The following is a 27,992-nucleotide window of genomic DNA, read 5'->3' on the forward strand; positions in this document are numbered from 1 at the left end:
AAACCACGTGTGCTAAAAGCAGGAGCATCAAGCACGTTACTTCCCTGTGATCATTGAGTTTGTTTTACAGGAGTACATGTTGCAAATCAGAATTTCAAGGTAGAGAAAGACTCATGTTGCTCCAAATAGGCCTATTCAGTTAAATAGAACATACACGTGTATCTCCAGAAAAAAATCCATTCCTGTTAGACGCACTAGCATCTAGCACATTGTTTTCCTGTGAGAATTGAGATGGTTTTTGACAGAAAGACGTCCTCCAATTTGCATGTTTCAAGCTGGGGACAGTTCCTTCTTGATCCAAATAGGCCTATTCTGCTGAGTTGAAGAAACACAAGTATCTCTGGAAACAAAACCATTCTTTTTAGACAGAGGAGCACCTAACACATTCTTTTCCTTTGAGAATTGTGTCCCACTTGTTAAGAGTACTGCCTACAATTTCAGTGTTTCAAGGTGAATCTAGGCTCTCTTGGATCCAAATAGGCCTATTGAGCTGAGTTGAGGAAACATATGAACCTCTCCAAAGAAAACAATGCATGCTAGAAGGTACAGCATCTGACACCTTGTTTTCCTGAGGGACTTGAGGGAGTTTTATAAGAAATAATTCCTGAAGTCATAGATTTGAATGTAGAGAAAGTCTGATTATTTTCCAAGGGGGCCTATTCAGCTGAATGGACGAAACTCAAGTATCTCTCAAAGAAATCCATGTGTGCTAGCAGCAGGAGCATCACGGACTTGGTTCCCCTGTGAAAATTAAGTTAATTTTTGAAAGGAATAGTTTACGCAGATCATAATTTTCAAGGAGAGGAAGGCTCATTTTCTTCCGAGTGGTCCTATAGAGCTAAGTTGACACAACACATGAATCTCTGGAAAAAAAGCTGTTCGTGTTAGACGCAGGAGTAAGTAGCCCATTGTTTTCCTGTGAGAAATGTACTAGTTTTGGAAGGACGACAGCCTCCACCTTCGGCGTTTCAAGGTGAACATACACGCTCTTTAATCCAAATAGGCCTACTCAGCTGAGGTGAAGAAACACACGATTCACTCCAAACAAAACCAGGTTTGCTAGACACTGCAACATTAACCACATTGTTTTCCTGTGAGAATTTAGTGAGTTTTGAAAGAAAGACTTCTACGAATTTTCGTGCTTCATGCTGCAGATAGGCGGTGCTTGCTCAAAATTGACCTATTCAGCTGAGGTGAAGAAACACAAGTGTCTCTCAGAAAAACCCATCTATGTTACGAGCTGTGGCATCTATCACATGTTTTCCTGTGAGACTTGAGGTAGTTTTTGAAAGGAATACTCCCTGAAATCATAGATATCAACGTGGACAAAATTTCACTTTGTACAATATAGGCCTATGCAGCTGAGTAGAAGAAACATATGTATCTCCAAAGAAAGCCATCTAAGTTAGAAGCAGCAGCATCTACAGTATTGTTTCTCTATAAGAATTGAGTTAGATGGAATGGAAATACCTCCTCCGACTTAGGTGATTCAATCGGGATATCTGCGTTGGTTGCACCAAATGGGCCAATTCGGCTGACTTGATGAAACACAAGTATCTTCCAAGAGAAAACCACGTGAGCTAGAAGCTGGAGCATCTACCCAATTGTTTCCCAGTGAAAATTGAAGTAGTGTTTGAAGGAATACTTCCTGCAAAACAGAAGTTTCATGGTGAATAAAGGCTCACTTTTTTCCCAAGAGGCCTCTTCAGCTACGTGGAAGAAGCACATGTGTCTCGAGAACACAAGGGTTTCTGTTAGATGCAGTAGCAAGTAGCCATTGTTTTCCTGTGAGAATGGTGGTAGTTTTGGCCAAAGTACTGCCTGCAACTTTGATGTTTCAAAGTGAATATAGGCTCTCTTTGATCCAAATAGGCCTATTCAGCTCAGGTGAAGAAACCCATGCACCTCTCCAAAGACAAGCATGTATGCTAGAACGTGCAGCATCTAGCATATTATTTTCCATTGTGAATTGAGGTCGTTTTTGAGAGGAACACTTCCTGCAAAACATAGATTTCAAGGTGGAGAAAGGATGATTTTGGTCCAAATAGGCCAATTCAGTTGAGTGGACGAAACGCACGCATTTCTCGAAGAAAACCATGTGCTCTGAGAGCAGGAGCATCAGGCACATACTTTCCCTACTAAAATTGAGTTCGTTTTTGAAAGGAATACTTCCTGCAAATCAGAATTTTCAAGGTGGAGAAAGGCTCATTTGATCCAAATAGGCCTATTCAGCTACGATGAAGAAAAGCATGCATCTCTAGAAAAGAAGCCATTCGTGTTAGATGCAGGAGCAACTAGCACATTGTTTTCCTGTGAAAATACGCTGAGTTTTTGAAAGAGCACTGCTGAAACTTTGGTGTTTTATGAGAACAATAGCTTTCCCCGATGCAAATCGGCCCACTGGGCTGCGTTGAAGAAACACATGTAGCTCTCCAAAGAAAAACAGGTATGTGAGAAGCCGCAGCATCTAGCACATTGTTTTCCTTTCAGAATTGAAGTAGTTTCTGCAAGGGCTACTCCCTCAAATATCAGATTTCAAGGTGGAGACAGGCTCATTTTGTTCAATATAGGCCTATTCAGCTGAGAAGAATAAACATAGCTATCTCTCCAAAGAAAACCATCTGTGTTAGAAGCAGGAGCACCTAGCACATTTTTCTTTCCTGTGAGAACTGAGTTAATTTTGAAAGCATTACATGCTGCCAATCACATTTTCGTGGTGGATTATTGCTCCTTTTATTCCACATAGACCTATTATCTGGTTAAAAGAAACACACGTAGTTCTCTGAAGAAAACCATCTAGGTTAGGAGCAGCAGCATGTAGCACATTGTTTCTTTGTGCGAATTGAGTTAGATCTGATAGGAATACTTCCTGAAACATACGTGGTTTATCCTGGACCTAGGCGCTATTTATTCTCAAAAGTTCAATTCAGCTGACTTGAGCAAAGACATGTATCTGTCCAAAGAAAAGCCTCTATGTTAGAGCCTCACGTATCTAGCACGTTGTGTGCCTGTGAGAGTTGAGTTAGGGTTTGAAGGGAATACTTCAGAGAAATTACAATTTTCAAGGTGGAAAAAGGATCATTTTGTCCAAATAGGCTCATTCTTCTAAATTGAAGAAACACGTGGATCTCTCAAAAGAAAACCATCTGTATTAGAAGCAGGATCTCCTGAGAGATTGTTTTCCTGGCGTATTTAGTTATGTTTTGAAAGAAGTGTTTCCTGCAAATCAGTGATCGCGTTGTGAAAGGGCTCCTTTTTCCCAAATTGGCCTATTCAGTTGACTTGAAGAAACCCACCTGTGTCATGAAAGAATCACCTGGGAAGTAGGAGAGCCTACAATATTTTCTTTCTGTGACATGAGTTAGTTTAGGTGTTTAGGTGTTTGAAGCTAGAGATAGGCGCTTCTGACTGTTAATAGGTCTAAACAGTTGAGTTGAGGAAACACAGGTGACTCCTGAAAGAAAACCATATATGCTAGAATCTACAGCATCTAGCACATGGTTTCCCTGTAAGAGTTAAGTCACTTTTTGAAAGGAAAACTTCCCACAACTGAGGGGTTTCAAGGTGGAGGTAGGCTCTCTTTCCTCCCTCTAGGCCTATTCAGCTGAGTTGAAGACACACAAGGATCACTCCAAAGAAAACCCTCTGTGTGTGGAGCTGCAGCATCTGACGTTATTTTTCTCTGAGTATTGAGTTCGTTTTTGAAAGGAAATCTTCCTGCCAGACATTGTTTTCAAAGTGCAAAAAGCTGGCTTTGTTGCAAGTAGGCCTATTCAGCAGAGGGGAAGAATCACATGTATCTCTCGTGAAAACCACGTGTGCTAAAAGCAGGAGCATCAAGCACGTTACTTCCCTGTGATCATTGAGTTTGTTTTACAGGAGTACATGTTGCAAATCAGAATTTCAAGGTAGAGAAAGACTCATGTTGCTCCAAATAGGCCTATTCAGCTAAATAGAAGATACACGTGTATCTCCAGAAAAAAATCCATTCCTGTTAGACGCACTAGCATCTAGCACATTGTTTTCCTGTGAGAATTGAGATGGTTTTTGACAGAAAGACGTCCTCCAATTTGCATGTTTCAAGCTGGGGACAGTTCCTTCTTGATCCAAATAGGCCTATTCTGCTGAGTTGAAGAAACACAAGTATCTCTGGAAACAAAGCCATTCTTTTTAGACAGAGGAGCACCTAACACATTCTTTTCCTTTGAGAATTGTGTCCCACTTGTTAAGAGTACTGCCTACAATGTCAGTGTTTCAAGGTGAATCTAGGCTCTCTTGGATCCAAATAGGCCTATTGAGCTGAGTTGAGGAAACATATGAACCTCTCCAAAGAAAACGATGCATGCTAGAAGGTACAGCATCTGACACCTTGTTTTCCTGAGGGACTTGAGGGAGTTTTATAAGAAATAATTCCTGAAGTCGTAGATTTGAATGTAGAGAAAGTCTGATTATTTTCCAAGGGGGCCTATTCAGCTGAATGGACGAAACTCAAGTATCTCTCAAAGAAATCCATGTGTGCTAGCAGCAGGAGCATCACGGACTTGGTTCCCCTGTGAAAATTAAGTTAATTTTTGAAAGGAATAGTTTACGCAGATCATAATTTTCAAGGAGAGGAAGGCTCATTTTCTTCCGAGTGGTCCTATAGAGCTAAGTTGACACAACACATGAATCTCTGGAAAAAAAGCTGTTCGTGTTAAACGCAGGAGTAAGTAGCCCATTGTTTTCCTGTGAGAAATGTACTAGTTTTGGAAGGACGACAGCCTCCACCTTCGGCGTTTCAAGGTGAACATACACGCTCTTTAATCCAAATAGGCCTACTCAGCTGAGGTGAAGAAACACACGATTCACTCCAAAGAAAACCAGGTTTGCTAGACACTGCAACATTAACCACATTGTTTTCCTGTGAGAATTTAGTGAGTTTTGAAAGAAAGACTTCTACGAATTTTCGTGCTTCATGCTGCAGATAGGCGGTGCTTGCTCAAAATTGACCTATTCAGCTGAGGTGAAGAAACACAAGTGTCTCTCAGAAAAACCCATCTATGTTACGAGCTGTGGCATCTATCACATGTTTTCCTGTGAGACTTGAGGTAGTTTTTGAAAGGAATACTCCCTGAAATCATAGATGTCAACGTGGACAAAATTTCACTTTGTACAATATAGGCCTATGCAGCTGAGTAGAAGAAACATATGTATCTCCAAAGAAAGCCATCTAAGTTAGAAGCAGCAGCATCTACAGTATTGTTTCTCTATAAGAATTGAGTTAGATGGAATGGAAATACCTCCTCCGACTTAGGTGATTCAATCGGGATATCTGCGTTGGTTGCACCAAATGGGCCAATTCGGCTGACTTGATGAAACACAAGTATCTTCCAAGAGAAAACCACGTGAGCTAGAAGCTGGAGCATCTACCCAATTGTTTCCCAGTGAAAATTGAAGTAGTGTTTGAAGGAATACTTCCTGCAAAACAGAAGTTTCATGGTGAATAAAGGCTCACTTTTTTCCCAAGAGGCCTCTTCAGCTACGTGGAAGAAGCACATGTGTCTCGAGAACACAAGGGTTTCTGTTAGATGCAGTAGCAAGTAGCCATTGTTTTCCTGTGAGAATGGTGGTAGTTTTGGCCAAAGTACTGCCTGCAACTTTGATGTTTCAAAGTGAATATAGGCTCTCTTTGATCCAAATAGGCCTATTCAGCTCAGGTGAAGAAACCCATGCACCTCTCCAAAGACAAGCATGTATGCTAGAACGTGCAGCATCTAGCATATTATTTTCCATTGTGAATTGAGGTCGTTTTTGAGAGGAACACTTCCTGCAAAACATAGATTTCAAGGTGGAGAAAGGATGATTTTGGTCCAAATAGGCCAATTCAGTTGAGTGGACGAAACGCACGCATTTCTTGAAGAAAACCATGTGCTCTGAGAGCAGGAGCATCAGGCACATACTTTCCCTACTAAAATTGAGTTCGTTTTTGAAAGGAATACTTCCTGCAAATCAGAATTTTCAAGGTGGAGAAAGGCTCATTTGATCCAAATAGGCCTATTCAGCTACGATGAAGAAAAGCATGCATCTCTAGAAAAGAAGCCATTCGTGTTAGATGCAGGAGCAACTAGCACATTGTTTTCCTGTGAAAATACGCTGAGTTTTTGAAAGAGCACTGCTGAAACTTTGGTGTTTTATGAGAACAATAGCTTTCCCCGATGCAAATCGGCCCACTGGGCTGCGTTGAAGAAACACATGTAGCTCTCCAAAGAAAAACAGGTATGTGAGAAGCCGCAGCATCTAGCACATTGTTTTCCTTTCAGAATTGAAGTAGTTTCTGCAAGGACTAACTACTCCCTCAAATATCAGATTTCAAGGTGGAGACAGGCTCATTTTGTTCAATATAGGCCTATTCAGCTGAGAAGAATAAACATAGCTATCTCTCCAAAGAAAACCATCTGTGTTAGAAGCAGGAGCACCTAGCACATTTTTCTTTCCTGTGAGAACTGAGTTAATTTTGAAAGCATTACATGCTGCCAATCACATTTTCATGGTGGATTATTGCTCATTTTATTCCACATAGACCTATTATCTGCTTAAAAGAAACACACGTAGTTCTCTGAAGAAAACCATCTAGGTTAGGAGCAGCAGCATGTAGCACATTGTTTCTTTGTGCGAATTGAGTTAGATCTGATAGGAATACTTCCTGAAACATACGTGGTTTATCCTGGACCTAGGCGCTATTTACTCTCAAAAGTTCAATTCAGCTGACTTGAGCAAAGACATGTATCTGTCCAAAGAAAAGCCTCTATGTTAGAGCCTCACGTATCTAGCACGTTGTGTGCCTGTGAGAGTTGAGTTAGGGTTTGAAGGGAATACTTCAGAGAAATTACAATTTTCAAGGTGGAAAAAGGATCATTTTGTCCAAATAGGCTCATTCTTCTAAATTGAAGAAACACGTGGATCTCTCAAAAGAAAACCATCTGTATTAGAAGCAGGATCACCTGAGAGATTGTTTTCCTGGCATATTTAGTTATGTTTTGAAAGAAGTGCTTCCTGCAAATCAGTGATCGCGTTGTGAAAGGGCTCCTTTTTCCCAAATTGGCCTATTCAGTTGAGTTGAAGAAACCCACCTGTGTCATGAAAGAATCACCTGGGAAGCAGGAGAGCCTACAATATTTTCTTTCTGTGACATGAGTTAGTTTAGGTGTTTAGGTGTTTGAAGCTAGAGATAGGCGCTTCTGACTGTTAATAGGTCTAAACAGTTGAGTTGAGGAAACACAGGTGACTCCTGAAAGAAAACCATATATGCTAGAATCTACAGCATCTAGCACATGGTTTCCCTGTAAGAGTTAAGTCACTTTTTGAAAGGAAAACTTCCCACAACTGAGGGGTTTCAAGGTGGAGGTAGGCTCTCTTTCCTCCCTCTAGGCCTATTCAGCTGAGTTGAAGACACACAAGGATCACTCCAAAGAAAACCCTCTGTGTGTGGAGCTGCAGCATCTGACGTTATTTTTCTCTGAGTATTGAGTTCGTTTTTGAAAGGAAATCTTCCTGCCAGACATTGTTTTCAAAGTGCAAAAGGCTGGCTTTGTTGCAAGTAGGCCTATTCAGCAGAGGGGAAGAATCACATGTATCTCTCGTGAAAACCACGTGTGCTAAAAGCAGGAGCATCAAGCACGTTACTTCCCTGTGATCATTGAGTTTGTTTTACAGGAGTACATGTTGCAAATCAGAATTTCAAGGTAGAGAAAGACTCATGTTGCTCCAAATAGGCCTATTCAGCTAAATAGAAGATACACGTGTATCTCCAGAAAAAAATCCATTCCTGTTAGACGCACTAGCATCTAGCACATTGTTTTCCTGTGAGAATTGAGATGGTTTTTGACAGAAAGACGTCCTCCAATTTGCATGTTTCAAGCTGGGGACAGTTCCTTCTTCATCCAAATAGGCCTATTCTGCTGAGTTGAAGAAACACAAGTATCTCTGGAAACAAAACCATTCTTTTTAGACAGAGGAGCACCTAACACATTCTTTTCCTTTGAGAATTGTGTCCCACTTGTTAAGAGTACTGCCTACAATGTCAGTGTTTCAAGGTGAATCTAGGGTCTCTTGGATCCAAATAGGCCTATTGAGCTGAGTTGAGGAAACATATGAACCTCTCCAAAGAAAACGATGCATGCTAGAAGGTACAGCATCTGACACCTTGTTTTCCTGAGGGACTTGAGGGAGTTTTATAAGAAATAATTCCTGAAGTCATAGATTTGAATGTAGAGAAAGTCTGATTATTTTCCAAGGGGGCCTATTCAGCTGAATGGACGAAACTCAAGTATCTCTGAAAGAAATCCATGTGTGCTAGCAGCAGGAGCATCACGGACTTGGTTCCCCTGTGAAAATTAAGTTAATTTTTGAAAGGAATAGTTTACGCAGATCATAATTTTCAAGGAGAGGAAGGCTCATTTTCTTCCGAGTGGTCCTATAGAGCTAAGTTGACACAACACATGAATCTCTGGAAAAAAAGCTGTTCGTGTTAGACGCAGGAGTAAGTAGCCCATTGTTTTCCTGTGAGAAATGTACTAGTTTTGGAAGGACGACAGCCTCCACCTTCGGCGTTTCAAGGTGAACATACACGCTCTTTAATCTAAATAGGCCTACTCAGCTGAGGTGAAGAAACACACAATTCACTCCAAAGAAAACCAGGTTTGCTAGACACTGCAACATTAACCACATTGTTTTCCTGTGAGAATTTAGTGAGTTTTGAAAGAAAGACTTCTACGAATTTTCGTGCTTCATGCTGCAGATAGGCGGTGCTTGCTCAAAATTGACCTATTCAGCTGAGGTGAAGAAACACAAGTGTCTCTCAGAAAAACCCATCTATGTTACGAGCTGTGGCATCTATCACATGTTTTCCTGTGAGACTTGAGGTAGTTTTTGAAAGGAATACTCCCTGAAATCATAGATATCAACGTGGACAAAATTTCACTTTGTACAATATAGGCCTATGCAGCTGAGTAGAAGAAACATATGTATCTCCAAAGAAAGCCATCTAAGTTAGAAGCAGCAGCATCTACAGTATTGTTTCTCTATAAGAATTGAGTTAGATGGAATGGAAATACCTCCTCCGACTTAGGTGATTCAATCGGGATATCTGCGTTGGTTGCACCAAATGGGCCAATTCGGCTGACTTGATGAAACACAAGTATCTTCCAAGAGAAAACCACGTGAGCTAGAAGCTGGAGCATCTACCCAATTGTTTCCCAGTGAAAATTGAAGTAGTGTTTGAAGGAATACTTCCTGCAAAACAGAAGTTTCATGGTGAATAAAGGCTCACTTTTTTCCCAAGAGGCCTCTTCAGCTACGTGGAAGAAGCACATGTGTCTCGAGAACACAAGGGTTTCTGTTAGATGCAGTAGCAAGTAGCCATTGTTTTCCTGTGAGAATGGTGGTAGTTTTGGCCAAAGTACTGCCTGCAACTTTGATGTTTCAAAGTGAATATAGGCTCTCTTTGATCCAAATAGGCCTATTCAGCTCAGGTGAAGAAACCCATGCACCTCTCCAAAGACAAGCATGTATGCTAGAACGTGCAGCATCTAGCATATTATTTTCCATTGTGAATTGAGGTCGTTTTTGAGAGGAACACTTCCTGCAAAACATAGATTTCAAGGTGGAGAAAGGATGATTTTGGTCCAAATAGGCCAATTCAGTTGAGTGGACGAAACGCACGCATTTCTCGAAGAAAACCATGTGCTCTGAGAGCAGGAGCATCAGGCACATACTTTCCCTGCTAAAATTGAGTTCGTTTTTGAAAGGAATACTTCCTGCAAATCAAAATTTTCAAGGTGGAGAAAGGCTCATTTGATCCAAATAGGCCTATTCAGCTACGATGAAGAAAAGCATGCATCTCTAGAAAAGAAGCCATTCGTGTTAGATGCAGGAGCAACTAGCACATTGTTTTCCTGTGAAAATATGCTGAGTTTTTGAAAGAGCACTGCTGAAACTTTGGTGTTTTATGAGAACAATAGCTTTCCCCGATGCAAATCGGCCCACTGGGCTGCGTTGAAGAAACACATGTAGCTCTCCAAAGAAAAACAGGTATGTGAGAAGCCGCAGCATCTAGCACATTGTTTTCCTTTCAGAATTGAAGTAGTTTCTGCAAGGACTACTCCCTCAAATATCAGATTTCAAGGTGGAGACAGGCTCATTTTGTTCAATATAGGCCTATTCAGCTGAGAAGAATAAACATAGCTATCTCTCCAAAGAAAACCATCTGTGTTAGAAGCAGGAGCACCTAGCACATTTTTCTTTCCTGTGAGAACTGAGTTAATTTTGAAAGCATTACATGCTGCCAATCACATTTTCATGGTGGATTATTGCTCATTTTATTCCACATAGACCTATTATCTGCTTAAAAGAAACACACGTAGTTCTCTGAAGAAAACCATCTAGGTTAGGAGCAGCGGCATGTAGCACATTGTTTCTTTGTGCGAATTGAGTTAGATCTGATAGGAATACTTCCTGAAACATACGTGGTTTATCCTGGACCTAGGAGCTATTTACTCTCAAAAGTTCAATTCAGCTGACTTGAGCAAAGACATGTATCTGTCCAAAGAAAAGCCTCTATGTTAGAGCCTCACGTATCTAGCACGTTGTGTGCCTGTGAGAGTTGAGTTAGGGTTTGAAGGGAATACTTCAGAGAAATTACAATTTTCAAGGTGGAAAAAGGATCATTTTGTCCAAATAGGCTCATTCTTCTAAATTGAAGAAACACATGGATCTCTCAAAAGAAAACCATCTGTATTAGAAGCAGGATCACCTGAGAGATTGTTTTCCTGGCATATTTAGTTATGTTTTGAAAGAAGTGCTTCCTGCAAATCAGTGATCGCGTTGTGAAAGGGCTCCTTTTTCCCAAATTGGCCTATTCAGTTGAGTTGAAGAAACCCACCTGTGTCATGGAAGAATCACCTGGGAAGCAGGAGAGCCTACAATATTTTCTTTCTGTGACATGAGTTAGTTTAGGTGTTTAGGTGTTTGAAGCTAGAGATAGGCGCTTCTGACTGTTAATAGGTCTAAACAGTTGAGTTGAGGAAACACAGGTGACTCCTGAAAGAAAACCATATATGCTAGAATCTACAGCATCTAGCACATGGTTTCCCTGTAAGAGTTAAGTCACTTTTTGAAAGGAAAACTTCCCACAACTGAGGGGTTTCAAGGTGGAGGTAGGCTCTCTTTCCTCCCTCTAGGCCTATTCAGCTGAGTTGAAGACACACAAGGATCACTCCAAAGAAAACCCTCTGTGTGTGGAGCTGCAGCATCTGACGTTATTTTTCTCTGAGTATTGAGTTCGTTTTTGAAAGGAAATCTTCCTGCCAGACATTGTTTTCAAAGTGCAAAAGGCTGGCTTTGTTGCAAGTAGGCCTATTCAGCAGAGGGGAAGAATCACATGTATCTCTCGTGAAAACCACGTGTGCTAAAAGCAGGAGCATCAAGCACGTTACTTCCCTGTGATCATTGAGTTTGTTTTACAGGAGTACATGTTGCAAATCAGAATTTCAAGGTAGAGAAAGACTCATGTTGCTCCAAATAGGCCTATTCAGCTAAATAGAAGATACACGTGTATCTCCAGAAAAAAATCCATTCCTGTTAGACGCACTAGCATCTAGCACATTGTTTTCCTGTGAGAATTGAGATGGTTTTTGACAGAAAGACGTCCTCCAATTTGGATGTTTCAAGCTGGGGACAGTTCCTTCTTGATCCAAATAGGCCTATTCTGCTGAGTTGAAGAAACACAAGTATCTCTGGAAACAAAACCATTCTTTTTAGACAGAGGAGCACCTAACACATTCTTTTCCTTTGAGAATTGTGTCCCACTTGTTAAGAGTACTGCCTACAATGTCAGTGTTTCAAGGTGAATCTAGGCTCTCTTGGATCCAAATAGGCCTATTGAGCTGAGTTGAGGAAACATATGAACCTCTCCAAAGAAAACGATGCATGCTAGAAGGTACAGCATCTGACACCTTGTTTTCCAGAGGGACTTGAGGGAGTTTTATAAGAAATAATTCCTGAAGTCATAGATTTGAATGTAGAGAAAGTCTGATTATTTTCCAAGGGGGCCTATTCAGCTGAATGGACGAAACTCAAGTATCTCTCAAAGAAATCCATGTGTGCTAGCAGCAGGAGCATCACGGACTTGGTTCCCCTGTGAAAATTAAGTTAATTTTTGAAAGGAATAGTTTACACAGATCATAATTTTCAAGGAGAGGAAGGCTCATTTTCTTCCGAGTGGTCCTATAGAGCTAAGTTGACACAACACATGAATCTCTGGAAAAAAAGCTGTTCGTGTTAGACGCAGGAGTAAGTAGCCCATTGTTTTCCTGTGAGAAATGTACTAGTTTTGGAAGGACGACAGCCTCCACCTTCGGCGTTTCAAGGTGAACATACACGCTCTTTAATCCAAATAGGCCTACTCAGCTGAGGTGAAGAAACACACGATTCACTCCAAAGAAAACCAGGTTTGCTAGACACTGCAACATTAACCACATTGTTTTCCTGTGAGAATTTAGTGAGTTTTGAAAGAAAGACTTCTACGAATTTTCGTGCTTCATGCTGCAGATAGGCGGTGCTTGCTCAAAATTGACCTATTCAGCTGAGGTGAAGAAACACAAGTGTCTCTCAGAAAAACCCATCTATGTTACGAGCTGTGGCATCTATCACATGTTTTCCTGTGAGACTTGAGGTAGTTTTTGAAAGGAATACTCCCTGAAATCATAGATATCAACGTGGACAAAATTTCACTTTGTACAATATAGGCCTATGCAGCTGAGTAGAAGAAACATATGTATCTCCAAAGAAAGCCATCTAAGTTAGAAGCAGCAGCATCTACAGTATTGTTTCTCTATAAGAATTGAGTTAGATGGAATGGAAATACCTCCTCCGACTTAGGTGATTCAATCGGGATATCTGCGTTGGTTGCACCAAATGGGCCAATTCGGCTGACTTGATGAAACACAAGTATCTTCCAAGAGAAAACCACGTGAGCTAGAAGCTGGAGCATCTACCCAATTGTTTCCCAGTGAAAATTGAAGTAGTGTTTGAAGGAATACTTCCTGCAAAACAGAAGTTTCATGGTGAATAAAGGCTCACTTTTTTCCCAAGAGGCCTCTTCAGCTACGTGGAAGAAGCACATGTGTCTCGAGAACACAAGGGTTTCTGTTAGATGCAGTAGCAAGTAGCCATTGTTTTCCTGTGAGAATGGTGGTAGTTTTGGCCAAAGTACTGCCTGCAACTTTGATGTTTCAAAGTGAATATAGGCTCTCTTTGATCCAAATAGGCCTATTCAGCTCAGGTGAAGAAACCCATGCACCTCTCCAAAGACAAGCATGTATGCTAGAACGTGCAGCATCTAGCATATTATTTTCCATTGTGAATTGAGGTCGTTTTTGAGAGGAACACTTCCTGCAAAACATAGATTTCAAGGTGGAGAAAGGATGATTTTGGTCCAAATAGGCCAATTCAGTTGAGTGGACGAAACGCACGCATTTCTCGAAGAAAACCATGTGCTCTGAGAGCAGGAGCATCAGGCACATACTTTCCCTGCTAAAATTGAGTTCGTTTTTGAAAGGAATACTTCCTGCAAATCAGAATTTTCAAGGTGGAGAAAGGCTCATTTGATCCAAATAGGCCTATTCAGCTACGATGAAGAAAAGCATGCATCTCTAGAAAAGAAGCCATTCGTGTTAGATGCAGGAGCAACTAGCACATTGTTTTCCTGTGAAAATACGCTGAGTTTTTGAAAGAGCACTGCTGAAACTTTGGTGTTTTATGAGAACAATAGCTTTCCCCGATGCAAATCGGCCCACTGGGCTGCGTTGAAGAAACACATGTAGCTCTCCAAAGAAAAACAGGTATGTGAGAAGCCGCAGCATCTAGCACATTGTTTTCCTTTCAGAATTGAAGTAGTTTCTGCAAGGGCTACTCCCTCAAATATCAGATTTCAAGGTGGAGACAGGCTCATTTTGTTCAATATAGGCCTATTCAGCTGAGAAGAATAAACATAGCTATCTCTCCAAAGAAAACCATCTGTGTTAGAAGCAGGAGCACCTAGCACATTTTTCTTTCCTGTGAGAACTGAGTTAATTTTGAAAGCATTACATGCTGCCAATCACATTTTCATGGTGGATTATTGCTCATTTTATTCCACATAGACCTATTATCTGCTTAAAAGAAACACACGTAGTTCTCTGAAGAAAACCATCTAGGTTAGGAGCAGCGGCATGTAGCACATTGTTTCTTTGTGCGAATTGAGTTAGATCTGATAGGAATACTTCCTGAAACATACGTGGTTTATCCTGGACCTAGGAGCTATTTACTCTCAAAAGTTCAATTCAGCTGACTTGAGCAAAGACATGTATCTGTCCAAAGAAAAGCCTCTATGTTAGAGCCTCACGTATCTAGCACGTTGTGTGCCTGTGAGAGTTGAGTTAGGGTTTGAAGGGAATACTTCAGAGAAATTACAATTTTCAAGGTGGAAAAAGGATCATTTTGTCCAAATAGGCTCATTCTTCTAAATTGAAGAAACACATGGATCTCTCAAAAGAAAACCATCTGTATTAGAAGCAGGATCACCTGAGAGATTGTTTTCCTGGCATATTTAGTTATGTTTTGAAAGAAGTGCTTCCTGCAAATCAGTGATCGCGTTGTGAAAGGGCTCCTTTTTCCCAAATTGGCCTATTCAGTTGAGTTGAAGAAACCCACCTGTGTCATGGAAGAATCACCTGGGAAGCAGGAGAGCCTACAATATTTTCTTTCTGTGACATGAGTTAGTTTAGGTGTTTAGGTGTTTGAAGCTAGAGATAGGCGCTTCTGACTGTTAATAGGTCTAAACAGTTGAGTTGAGGAAACACAGGTGACTCCTGAAAGAAAACCATATATGCTAGAATCTACAGCATCTAGCACATGGTTTCCCTGTAAGAGTTAAGTCACTTTTTGAAAGGAAAACTTCCCACAACTGAGGGGTTTCAAGGTGGAGGTAGGCTCTCTTTCCTCCCTCTAGGCCTATTCAGCTGAGTTGAAGACACACAAGGATCACTCCAAAGAAAACCCTCTGTGTGTGGAGCTGCAGCATCTGACGTTATTTTTCTCTGAGTATTGAGTTCGTTTTTGAAAGGAAATCTTCCTGCCAGACATTGTTTTCAAAGTGCAAAAGGCTGGCTTTGTTGCAAGTAGGCCTATTCAGCAGAGGGGAAGAATCACATGTATCTCTCGTGAAAACCACGTGTGCTAAAAGCAGGAGCATCAAGCACGTTACTTCCCTGTGATCATTGAGTTTGTTTTACAGGAGTACATGTTGCAAATCAGAATTTCAAGGTAGAGAAAGACTCATGTTGCTCCAAATAGGCCTATTCAGTTAAATAGAAGATACACGTGTATCTCCAGAAAAAAATCCATTCCTGTTAGACGCACTAGCATCTAGCACATTGTTTTCCTGTGAGAATTGAGATGGTTTTTGACAGAAAGACGTCCTCCAATTTGCATGTTTCAAGCTGGGGACAGTTCCTTCTTGATCCAAATAGGCCTATTCTGCTGAGTTGAAGAAACACAAGTATCTCTGGAAACAAAACCATTCTTTTTAGACAGAGGAGCACCTAACACATTCTTTTCCTTTGAGAATTGTGTCCACTTGTTAAGAGTACTGCCTACAATTTCAGTGTTTCAAGGTGAATCTAGGCTCTCTTGGATCCAAATAGGCCTATTGAGCTGAGTTGAGGAAACATATGAACCTCTCCAAAGAAAACAATGCATGCTAGAAGGTACAGCATCTGACACCTTGTTTTCCTGAGGGACTTGAGGGAGTTTTATAAGAAATAATTCCTGAAGTCATAGATTTGAATGTAGAGAAAGTCTGATTATTTTCCAAGGGGGCCTATTCAGCTGAATGGACGAAACTCAAGTATCTCTCAAAGAAATCCATGTGTGCTAGCAGCAGGAGCATCACGGACTTGGTTCCCCTGTGAAAATTAAGTTAATTTTTGAAAGGAATAGTTTACGCAGATCATAATTTTCAAGGAGAGGAAGGCTCATTTTCTTCCGAGTGGTCCTATAGAGCTAAGTTGACACAACACATGAATCTCTGGAAAAAAAGCTGTTCGTGTTAGACGCAGGAGTAAGTAGCCCATTGTTTTCCTGTGAGAAATGTACTAGTTTTGGAAGGACGACAGCCTCCACCTTCGGCGTTTCAAGGTGAACATACACGCTCTTTAATCCAAATAGGCCTACTCAGCTGAGGTGAAGAAACACACGATTCACTCCAAAGAAAACCAGGTTTGCTAGACACTGCAACATTAACCACATTGTTTTCCTGTGAGAATTTAGTGAGTTTTGAAAGAAAGACTTCTACGAATTTTCGTGCTTCATGCTGCAGATAGGCGGTGCTTGCTCAAAATTGACCTATTCAGCTGAGGTGAAGAAACACAAGTGTCTCTCAGAAAAACCCATCTATGTTACGAGCTGTGGCATCTATCACATGTTTTCCTGTGAGACTTGAGGTAGTTTTTGAAAGGAATACTCCCTGAAATCATAGATATCAACGTGGACAAAATTTCACTTTGTACAATATAGGCCTATGCAGCTGAGTAGAAGAAACATATGTATCTCCAAAGAAAGCCATCTAAGTTAGAAGCAGCAGCATCTACAGTATTGTTTCTCTATAAGAATTGAGTTAGATGGAATGGAAATACCTCCTCCGACTTAGGTGATTCAATCGGGATATCTGCGTTGGTTGCACCAAATGGGCCAATTCGGCTGACTTGATGAAACACAAGTATCTTCCAAGAGAAAACCACGTGAGCTAGAAGCTGGAGCATCTACCCAATTGTTTCCCAGTGAAAATTGAAGTAGTGTTTGAAGGAATACTTCCTGCAAAACAGAAGTTTCATGGTGAATAAAGGCTCACTTTTTTCCCAAGAGGCCTCTTCAGCTACGTGGAAGAAGCACATGTGTCTCGAGAACACAAGGGTTTCTGTTAGATGCAGTAGCAAGTAGCCATTGTTTTCCTGTGAGAATGGTGGTAGTTTTGGCCAAAGTACTGCCTGCAACTTTGATGTTTCAAAGTGAATATAGGCTCTCTTTGATCCAAATAGGCCTATTCAGCTCAGGTGAAGAAACCCATGCACCTCTCCAAAGACAAGCATGTATGCTAGAACGTGCAGCATCTAGCATATTATTTTCCATTGTGAATTGAGGTCGTTTTTGAGAGGAACACTTCCTGCAAAACATAGATTTCAAGGTGGAGAAAGGATGATTTTGGTCCAAATAGGCCAATTCAGTTGAGTGGACGAAACGCACGCATTTCTCGAAGAAAACCATGTGCTCTGAGAGCAGGAGCATCAGGCACATACTTTCCCTACTAAAATTGAGTTCGTTTTTGAAAGGAATACTTCCTGCAAATCAGAATTTTCAAGGTGGAGAAAGGCTCATTTGATCCAAATAGGCCTATTCAGCTACGATGAAGAAAAGCATGCATCTCTAGAAAAGAAGCCATTCGTGTTAGATGCAGGAGCAACTAGCACATTGTTTTCCTGTGAAAATACGCTGAGTTTTTGAAAGAGCACTGCTGAAACTTTGGTGTTTTATGAGAACAATAGCTTTCCCCGATGCAAATCGGCCCACTGGGCTGCGTTGAAGAAACACATGTAGCTCTCCAAAGAAAAACAGGTATGTGAGAAGCCGCAGCATCTAGCACATTGTTTTCCTTTCAGAATTGAAGTAGTTTCTGCAAGGGCTACTCCCTCAAATATCAGATTTCAAGGTGGAGACAGGCTCATTTTGTTCAATATAGGCCTATTCAGCTGAGAAGAATAAACATAGCTATCTCTCCAAAGAAAACCATCTGTGTTAGAAGCAGGAGCACCTAGCACATTTTTCTTTCCTGTGAGAACTGAGTTAATTTTGAAAGCATTACATGCTGCCAATCACATTTTCGTGGTGGATTATTGCTCCTTTTATTCCACATAGACCTATTATCTGGTTAAAAGAAACACACGTAGTTCTCTGAAGAAAACCATCTAGGTTAGGAGCAGCAGCATGTAGCACATTGTTTCTTTGTGCGAATTGAGTTAGATCTGATAGGAATACTTCCTGAAACATACGTGGTTTATCCTGGACCTAGGCGCTATTTACTCTCAAAAGTTCAATTCAGCTGACTTGAGCAAAGACATGTATCTGTCCAAAGAAAAGCCTCTATGTTAGAGCCTCACGTATCTAGCACGTTGTGTGCCTGTGAGAGTTGAGTTAGGGTTTGAAGGGAATACTTCAGAGAAATTACAATTTTCAAGGTGGAAAAAGGATCATTTTGTCCAAATAGGCTCATTCTTCTAAATTGAAGAAACACGTGGATCTCTCAAAAGAAAACCATCTGTATTAGAAGCAGGATCTCCTGAGAGATTGTTTTCCTGGCGTATTTAGTTATGTTTTGAAAGAAGTGTTTCCTGCAAATCAGTGATCGCGTTGTGAAAGGGCTCCTTTTTCCCAAATTGGCCTATTCAGTTGACTTGAAGAAACCCACCTGTGTCATGAAAGAATCACCTGGGAAGCAGGAGAGCCTACAAAATTTTCTTTCTGTGACATGAGTTAGTTTAGGTGTTTAGGTGTTTGAAGCTAGAGATAGGCGCTTCTGACTGTTAATAGGTCTAAACAGTTGAGTTGAGGAAACACAGGTGACTCCTGAAAGAAAACCATATATGCTAGAATCTACAGCATCTAGCACATGGTTTCCCTGTAAGAGTTAAGTCACTTTTTGAAAGGAAAACTTCCCACAACTGAGGGGTTTCAAGGTGGAGGTAGGCTCTCTTTCCTCCCTCTAGGCCTATTCAGCTGAGTTGAAGACACACAAGGATCACTCCAAAGAAAACCCTCTGTGTGTGGAGCTGCAGCATCTGATGTTATTTTTCTCTGAGTATTGAGTTCGTTTTTGAAAGGAAATCTTCCTGCCAGACATTGTTTTCAAAGTGCAAAAAGCTGGCTTTGTTGCAAGTAGGCCTATTCAGCAGAGGGGAAGAATCACATGTATCTCTCGTGAAAACCACGTGTGCTAAAAGCAGGAGCATCAAGCACGTTACTTCCCTGTGATCATTGAGTTTGTTTTACAGGAGTACATGTTGCAAATCAGAATTTCAAGGTAGAGAAAGACTCATGTTGCTCTAAATAGGCCTATTCAGCTAAATAGAAGATACACGTGTATCTCCAGAAAAAAATCCATTCCTGTTAGACGCACTAGCATCTAGCACATTGTTTTCCTGTGAGAATTGAGATGGTTTTTGACAGAAAGACGTCCTCCAATTTGCATGTTTCAAGCTGGGGACAGTTCCTTCTTGATCCAAATAGGCCTATTCTGCTGAGTTGAAGAAACACAAGTATCTCTGGAAACAAAACCATTCTTTTTAGACAGAAGAGCACCTAACACATTCTTTTCCTTTGAGAATTGTGTCCCACTTGTGAAGAGTACTGCCTACAATTTCAGTGTTTCAAGGTGAATCTAGGCTCTCTTGGATCCAAATAGGCCTATTGAGCTGAGTTGAGGAAACATATGAACCTCTCCAAAGAAAACAATGCATGCTAGAAGGTACAGCATCTGACACCTTGTTTTCCTGAGGGACTTGAGGGAGTTTTATAAGAAATAATTCCTGAAGTCATAGATTTGAATGTAGAGAAAGTCTGATTATTTTCCAAGGGGGCCTATTCAGCTGAATGGACGAAACTCAAGTATCTCTCAAAGAAATCCATGTGTGCTAGCAGCAGGAGCATCACGGACTTGGTTCCCCTGTGAAAATTAAGTTAATTTTTGAAAGGAATAGTTTACGCAGATCATAATTTTCAAGGAGAGGAAGGCTCATTTTCTTCCGAGTGGTCCTATAGAGCTAAGTTGACACAACACATGAATCTCTGGAAAAAAAGCTGTTCGTGTTAGACGCAGGAGTAAGTAGCCCATTGTTTTCCTGTGAGAAATGTACTAGTTTTGGAAGGACGACAGCCTCCACCTTCGGCGTTTCAAGGTGAACATACACGCTCTTTAATCCAAATAGGCCTACTCAGCTGAGGTGAAGAAACACACGATTCACTCCAAAGAAAACCAGGTTTGCTAGACACTGCAACATTAACCACATTGTTTTCCTGTGAGAATTTAGTGAGTTTTGAAAGAAAGACTTCTACGAATTTTCGTGCTTCATGCTGCAGATAGGCGGTGCTTGCTCAAAATTGACCTATTCAGCTGAGGTGAAGAAACACAAGTGTCTCTCAGAAAAACCCATCTATGTTACGAGCTGTGGCATCTATCACATGTTTTCCTGTGAGACTTGAGGTAGTTTTTGAAAGGAATACTCCCTGAAATCATAGATGTCAACGTGGACAAAATTTCACTTTGTACAATATAGGCCTATGCAGCTGAGTAGAAGAAACATATGTATCTCCAAAGAAAGCCATCTAAGTTAGAAGCAGCAGCATCTACAGTATTGTTTCTCTATAAGAATTGAGTTAGATGGAATGGAAATACCTCCTCCGACTTAGGTGATTCAATCGGGATATCTGCGTTGGTTGCACCAAATGGGCCAATTCGGCTGACTTGATGAAACACAAGTATCTTCCAAGAGAAAACCACGTGAGCTAGAAGCTGGAGCATCTACCCAATTGTTTCCCAGTGAAAATTGAAGTAGTGTTTGAAGGAATACTTCCTGCAAAACAGAAGTTTCATGGTGAATAAAGGCTCACTTTTTTCCCAAGAGGCCTCTTCAGCTACGTGGAAGAAGCACATGTGTCTCGAGAACACAAGGGTTTCTGTTAGATGCAGTAGCAAGTAGCCATTGTTTTCCTGTGAGAATGGTGGTAGTTTTGGCCAAAGTACTGCCTGCAACTTTGATGTTTCAAAGTGAATATAGGCTCTCTTTGATCCAAATAGGCCTATTCAGCTCAGGTGAAGAAACCCATGCACCTCTCCAAAGACAAGCATGTATGCTAGAACGTGCAGCATCTAGCATATTATTTTCCATTGTGAATTGAGGTCGTTTTTGAGAGGAACACTTCCTGCAAAACATAGATTTCAAGGTGGAGAAAGGATGATTTTGGTCCAAATAGGCCAATTCAGTTGAGTGGACGAAACGCACACATTTCTCGAAGAAAACCATGTGCTCTGAGAGCAGGAGCATCAGGCACATACTTTCCCTGCTAAAATTGAGTTCGGTTTTGAAAGGAATACTTCCTGCAAATCAGAATTTTCAAGGTGGAGAAAGGCTCATTTGATCCAAATAGGCCTATTCAGCTACGATGAAGAAAAGCATGCATCTCTAGAAAAGAAGCCATTCGTGTTAGATGCAGGAGCAACTAGCACATTGTTTTCCTGTGAAAATATGCTGAGTTTTTGAAAGAGCACTGCTGAAACTTTGGTGTTTTATGAGAACAATAGCTTTCCCCGATGCAAATCGGCCCACTGGGCTGCGTTGAAGAAACACATGTAGCTCTCCAAAGAAAAACAGGTATGTGAGAAGCCGCAGCATCTAGCACATTGTTTTCCTTTCAGAATTGAAGTAGTTTCTGCAAGGACTACTCCCTCAAATATCAGATTTCAAGGTGGAGACAGGCTCATTTTGTTCAATATAGGCCTATTCAGCTGAGAAGAATAAACATAGCTATCTCTCCAAAGAAAACCATCTGTGTTAGAAGCAGGAGCACCTAGCACATTTTTCTTTCCTGTGAGAACTGAGTTAATTTTGAAAGCATTACATGCTGCCAATCACATTTTCGTGGTGGATTATTGCTCATTTTATTCCACATAGACCTATTATCTGCTTAAAAGAAACACACGTAGTTCTCTGAAGAAAACCATCTAGGTTAGGAGCAGCAGCATGTAGCACATTGTTTCTTTGTGCGAATTGAGTTAGATCTGATAGGAATACTTCCTGAAACATACGTGGTTTATCCTGGACCTAGGAGCTATTTACTCTCAAAAGTTCAATTCAGCTGACTTGAGCAAAGACATGTATCTGTCCAAAGAAAAGCCTCTATGTTAGAGCCTCACGTATCTAGCACGTTGTGTGCCTGTGAGAGTTGAGTTAGGGTTTGAAGGGAATACTTCAGAGAAATTACAATTTTCAAGGTGGAAAAAGGATCATTTTGTCCAAATAGGCTCATTCTTCTAAATTGAAGAAACACATGGATCTCTCAAAAGAAAACCATCTGTATTAGAAGCAGGATCACCTGAGAGATTGTTTTCCTGGCATATTTAGTTATGTTTTGAAAGAAGTGCTTCCTGCAAATCAGTGATCGCGTTGTGAAAGGGCTCCTTTTTCCCAAATTGGCCTATTCAGTTGAGTTGAAGAAACCCACCTGTGTCATGGAAGAATCACCTGGGAAGCAGGAGAGCCTACAATATTTTCTTTCTGTGACATGAGTTAGTTTAGGTGTTTAGGTGTTTGAAGCTAGAGATAGGCGCTTCTGACTGTTAATAGGTCTAAACAGTTGAGTTGAGGAAACACAGGTGACTCCTGAAAGAAAACCATATATGCTAGAATCTACAGCATCTAGCACATGGTTTCCCTGTAAGAGTTAAGTCACTTTTTGAAAGGAAAACTTCCCACAACTGAGGGGTTTCAAGGTGGAGGTAGGCTCTCTTTCCTCCCTCTAGGCCTATTCAGCTGAGTTGAAGACACACAAGGATCACTCCAAAGAAAACCCTCTGTGTGTGGAGCTGCAGCATCTGACGTTATTTTTCTCTGAGTATTGAGTTCGTTTTTGAAAGGAAATCTTCCTGCCAGACATTGTTTTCAAAGTGCAAAAGGCTGGCTTTGTTGCAAGTAGGCCTATTCAGCAGAGGGGAAGAATCACATGTATCTCTCGTGAAAACCACGTGTGCTAAAAGCAGGAGCATCAAGCACGTTACTTCCCTGTGATCATTGAGTTTGTTTTACAGGAGTACATGTTGCAAATCAGAATTTCAAGGTAGAGAAAGACTCATGTTGCTCCAAATAGGCTTATTCAGCTAAATAGAAGATACACGTGTATCTCCAGAAAAAAATCCATTCCTGTTAGACGCACTAGCATCTAGCACATTGTTTTCCTGTGAGAATTGAGATGGTTTTTGACAGAAAGACGTCCTCCAATTTGGATGTTTCAAGCTGGGGACAGTTCCTTCTTGATCCAAATAGGCCTATTCTGCTGAGTTGAAGAAACACAAGTATCTCTGGAAACAAAACCATTCTTTTTAGACAGAGGAGCACCTAACACATTCTTTTCCTTTGAGAATTGTGTCCCACTTGTTAAGAGTACTGCCTACAATTTCAGTGTTTCAAGGTGAATCTAGGCTCTCTTGGATCCAAATAGGCCTATTGAGCTGAGTTGAGGAAACATATGAACCTCTCCAAAGAAAACGATGCATGCTAGAAGGTACAGCATCTGACACCTTGTTTTCCTGAGGGACTTGAGGGAGTTTTATAAGAAATAATTCCTGAAGTCATAGATTTGAATGTAGAGAAAGTCTGATTATTTTCCAAGGGGGCCTATTCAGCTGAATGGACGAAACTCAAGTATCTCTGAAAGAAATCCATGTGTGCTAGCAGCAGGAGCATCACGGACTTGGTTCCCCTGTGAAAATTAAGTTAATTTTTGAAAGGAATAGTTTACGCAGATCATAATTTTCAAGGAGAGGAAGGCTCATTTTCTTCCGAGTGGTCCTATAGAGCTAAGTTGACACAACACATGAATCTCTGGAAAAAAAGCTGTTCGTGTTAGACGCAGGAGTAAGTAGCCCATTGTTTTCCTGTGAGAAATGTACTAGTTTTGGAAGGACGACAGCCTCCACCTTCGGCGTTTCAAGGTGAACATACACGCTCTTTAATCCAAATAGGCCTACTCAGCTGAGGTGAAGAAACACACGATTCACTCCAAAGAAAACCAGGTTTGCTAGACACTGCAACATTAACCACATTGTTTTCCTGTGAGAATTTAGTGAGTTTTGAAAGAAAGACTTCTACGAATTTTCGTGCTTCATGCTGCAGATAGGCGGTGCTTGCTCAAAATTGACCTATTCAGCTGAGGTGAAGAAACACAAGTGTCTCTCAGAAAAACCCATCTATGTTACGAGCTGTGGCATCTATCACATGTTTTCCTGTGAGACTTGAGGTAGTTTTTGAAAGGAATACTCCCTGAAATCATAGATGTCAACGTGGACAAAATTTCACTTTGTACAATATAGGCCTATGCAGCTGAGTAGAAGAAACATATGTATCTCCAAAGAAAGCCATCTAAGTTAGAAGCAGCAGCATCTACAGTATTGTTTCTCTATAAGAATTGAGTTAGATGGAATGGAAATACCTCCTCCGACTTAGGTGATTCAATCGGGATATCTGCGTTGGTTGCACCAAATGGGCCAATTCGGCTGACTTGATGAAACACAAGTATCTTCCAAGAGAAAACCACGTGAGCTAGAAGCTGGAGCATCTACCCAATTGTTTCCCAGTGAAAATTGAAGTAGTGTTTGAAGGAATACTTCCTGCAAAACAGAAGTTTCATGGTGAATAAAGGCTCACTTTTTTCCCAAGAGGCCTCTTCAGCTACGTGGAAGAAGCACATGTGTCTCGAGAACACAAGGGTTTCTGTTAGATGCAGTAGCAAGTAGCCATTGTTTTCCTGTGAGAATGGTGGTAGTTTTGGCCAAAGTACTGCCTGCAACTTTGATGTTTCAAAGTGAATATAGGCTCTCTTTGATCCAAATAGGCCTATTCAGCTCAGGTGAAGAAACCCATGCACCTCTCCAAAGACAAGCATGTATGCTAGAACGTGCAGCATCTAGCATATTATTTTCCATTGTGAATTGAGGTCGTTTTTGAGAGGAACACTTCCTGCAAAACATAGATTTCAAGGTGGAGAAAGGATGATTTTGGTCCAAATAGGCCAATTCAGTTGAGTGGACGAAACGCACGCATTTCTCGAAGAAAACCATGTGCTCTGAGAGCAGGAGCATCAGGCACATACTTTCCCTACTAAAATTGAGTTCGTTTTTGAAAGGAATACTTCCTGCAAATCAGAATTTTCAAGGTGGAGAAAGGCTCATTTGATCCAAATAGGCCTATTCAGCTACGATGAAGAAAAGCATGCATCTCTAGAAAAGAAGCCATTCGTGTTAGATGCAGGAGCAACTAGCACATTGTTTTCCTGTGAAAATACGCTGAGTTTTTGAAAGAGCACTGCTGAAACTTTGGTGTTTTATGAGAACAATAGCTTTCCCCGATGCAAATCGGCCCACTGGGCTGCGTTGAAGAAACACATGTAGCTCTCCAAAGAAAAACAGGTATGTGAGAAGCCGCAGCATCTAGCACATTGTTTTCCTTTCAGAATTGAAGTAGTTTCTGCAAGGGCTACTCCCTCAAATATCAGATTTCAAGGTGGAGACAGGCTCATTTTGTTCAATATAGGCCTATTCAGCTGAGAAGAATAAACATAGCTATCTCTCCAAAGAAAACCATCTGTGTTAGAAGCAGGAGCAGCTAGCACATTTTTCTTTCCTGTGAGAACTGAGTTAATTTTGAAAGCATTACATGCTGCCAATCACATTTTCGTGGTGGATTATTGCTCCTTTTATTCCACATAGACCTATTATCTGCTTAAAAGAAACACACGTAGTTCTCTGAAGAAAACCATCTAGGTTAGGAGCAGCAGCATGTAGCACATTGTTTCTTTGTGCGAATTGAGTTAGATCTGATAGGAATACTTCCTGAAACATACGTGGTTTATCCTGGACCTAGGAGCTATTTACTCTCAAAAGATCAATTCAGCTGACTTGAGCAAAGACATGTATCTGTCCAAAGAAAAGCCTCTATGTTAGAGCCTCACGTATCTAGCACGTTGTGTGCCTGTGAGAGTTGAGTTAGGGTTTGAAGGGAATACTTCAGAGAAATTACAATTTTCAAGGTGGAAAAAGGATCATTTTGTCCAAATAGGCTCATTCTTCTAAATTGAAGAAACACGTGGATCTCTCAAAAGAAAACCATCTGTATTAGAAGCAGGATCACCTGAGAGATTGTTTTCCTGGCATATTTAGTTATGTTTTGAAAGAAGTGCTTCCTGCAAATCAGTGATCGCGTTGTGAAAGGGCTCCTTTTTCCCAAATTGGCCTATTCAGTTGACTTGAAGAAACCCACCTGTGTCATGAAAGAATCACCTGGGAAGCAGGAGAGCCTACAATATTTTCTTTCTGTGACATGAGTTAGTTTAGGTGTTTAGGTGTTTGAAGCTAGAGATAGGCGCTTCTGACTGTTAATAGGTCTAAACAGTTGAGTTGAGGAAACACAGGTGACTCCTGAAAGAAAACCATATATGCTAGAATCTACAGCATCTAGCACATGGTTTCCCTGTAAGAGTTAAGTCACTTTTTGAAAGGAAAACTTCCCACAACTGAGGGGTTTCAAGGTGGAGGTAGGCTCTCTTTCCTCCCTCTAGGCCTATTCAGCTGAGTTGAAGACACACAAGGATCACTCCAAAGAAAACCCTCTGTGTGTGGAGCTGCAGCATCTGACGTTATTTTTCTCTGAGTATTGAGTTCGTTTTTGAAAGGAAATCTTCCTGCCAGACATTGTTTTCAAAGTGCAAAAAGCTGGCTTTGTTGCAAGTAGGCCTATTCAGCAGAGGGGAAGAATCACATGTATCTCTCGTGAAAACCACGTGTGCTAAAAGCAGGAGCATCAAGCACGTTACTTCCCTGTGATCATTGAGTTTGTTTTACAGGAGTACATGTTGCAAATCAGAATTTCAAGGTAGAGAAAGACTCATGTTGCTCTAAATAGGCCTATTCAGCTAAATAGAAGATACACGTGTATCTCCAGAAAAAAATCCATTCCTGTTAGACGCACTAGCATCTAGCACATTGTTTTCCTGTGAGAATTGAGATGGTTTTTGACAGAAAGACGTCCTCCAATTTGGATGTTTCAAGCTGGGGACAGTTCCTTCTTGATCCAAATAGGCCTATTCTGCTGAGTTGAAGAAACACAAGTATCTCTGGAAACAAAGCCATTCTTTTTAGACAGAGGAGCACCTAACACATTCTTTTCCTTTGAGAATTGTGTCCCACTTGTTAAGAGTACTGCCTACAATGTCAGTGTTTCAAGGTGAATCTAGGCTCTCTTGGATCCAAATAGGCCTATTGAGCTGAGTTGAGGAAACATATGAACCTCTCCAAAGAAAACGATGCATGCTAGAAGGTACAGCATCTGACACCTTGTTTTCCTGAGGGACTTGAGGGAGTTTTATAAGAAATAATTCCTGAAGTCATAGATTTGAATGTAGAGAAAGTCTGATTATTTTCCAAGGGGGCCTATTCAGCTGAATGGACGAAACTCAACTATCTCTCAAAGAAATCCATGTGTGCTAGCAGCAGGAGCATCACGGACTTGGTTCCCCTGTGAAAATTAAGTTAATTTTTGAAAGGAATAGTTTACGCAGATCATAATTTTCAAGGAGAGGAAGGCTCATTTTCTTCCGAGTGGTCCTATAGAGCTAAGTTGACACAACACATGAATCTCTGGAAAAAAAGCTGTTCGTGTTAGGCGCAGGAGTAAGTAGCCCATTGTTTTCCTGTGAGAAATGTACTAGTTTTGGAAGGACGACAGCCTCCACCTTCGGCGTTTCAAGGTGAACATACACGCTCTTTAATCCAAATAGGCCTACTCAGCTGAGGTGAAGAAACACACGATTCACTCCAAAGAAAACCAGGTTTGCTAGACACTGCAACATTAACCACATTGTTTTCCTGTGAGAATTTAGTGAGTTTTGAAAGAAAGACTTCTACGAATTTTCGTGCTTCATGCTGCAGATAGGCGGTGCTTGCTCAAAATTGACCTATTCAGCTGAGGTGAAGAAACACAAGTGTCTCTCAGAAAAACCCATCTATGTTACGAGCTGTGGCATCTATCACATGTTTTCCTGTGAGACTTGAGGTAGTTTTTGAAAGGAATACTCCCTGAAATCATAGATGTCAACGTGGA

The sequence above is a fragment of the Castor canadensis genome, chromosome 2, assembly GCF_047511655.1.
Source record: "Castor canadensis chromosome 2, mCasCan1.hap1v2, whole genome shotgun sequence".
Taxonomy (NCBI): domain Eukaryota; kingdom Metazoa; phylum Chordata; class Mammalia; order Rodentia; family Castoridae; genus Castor; species Castor canadensis.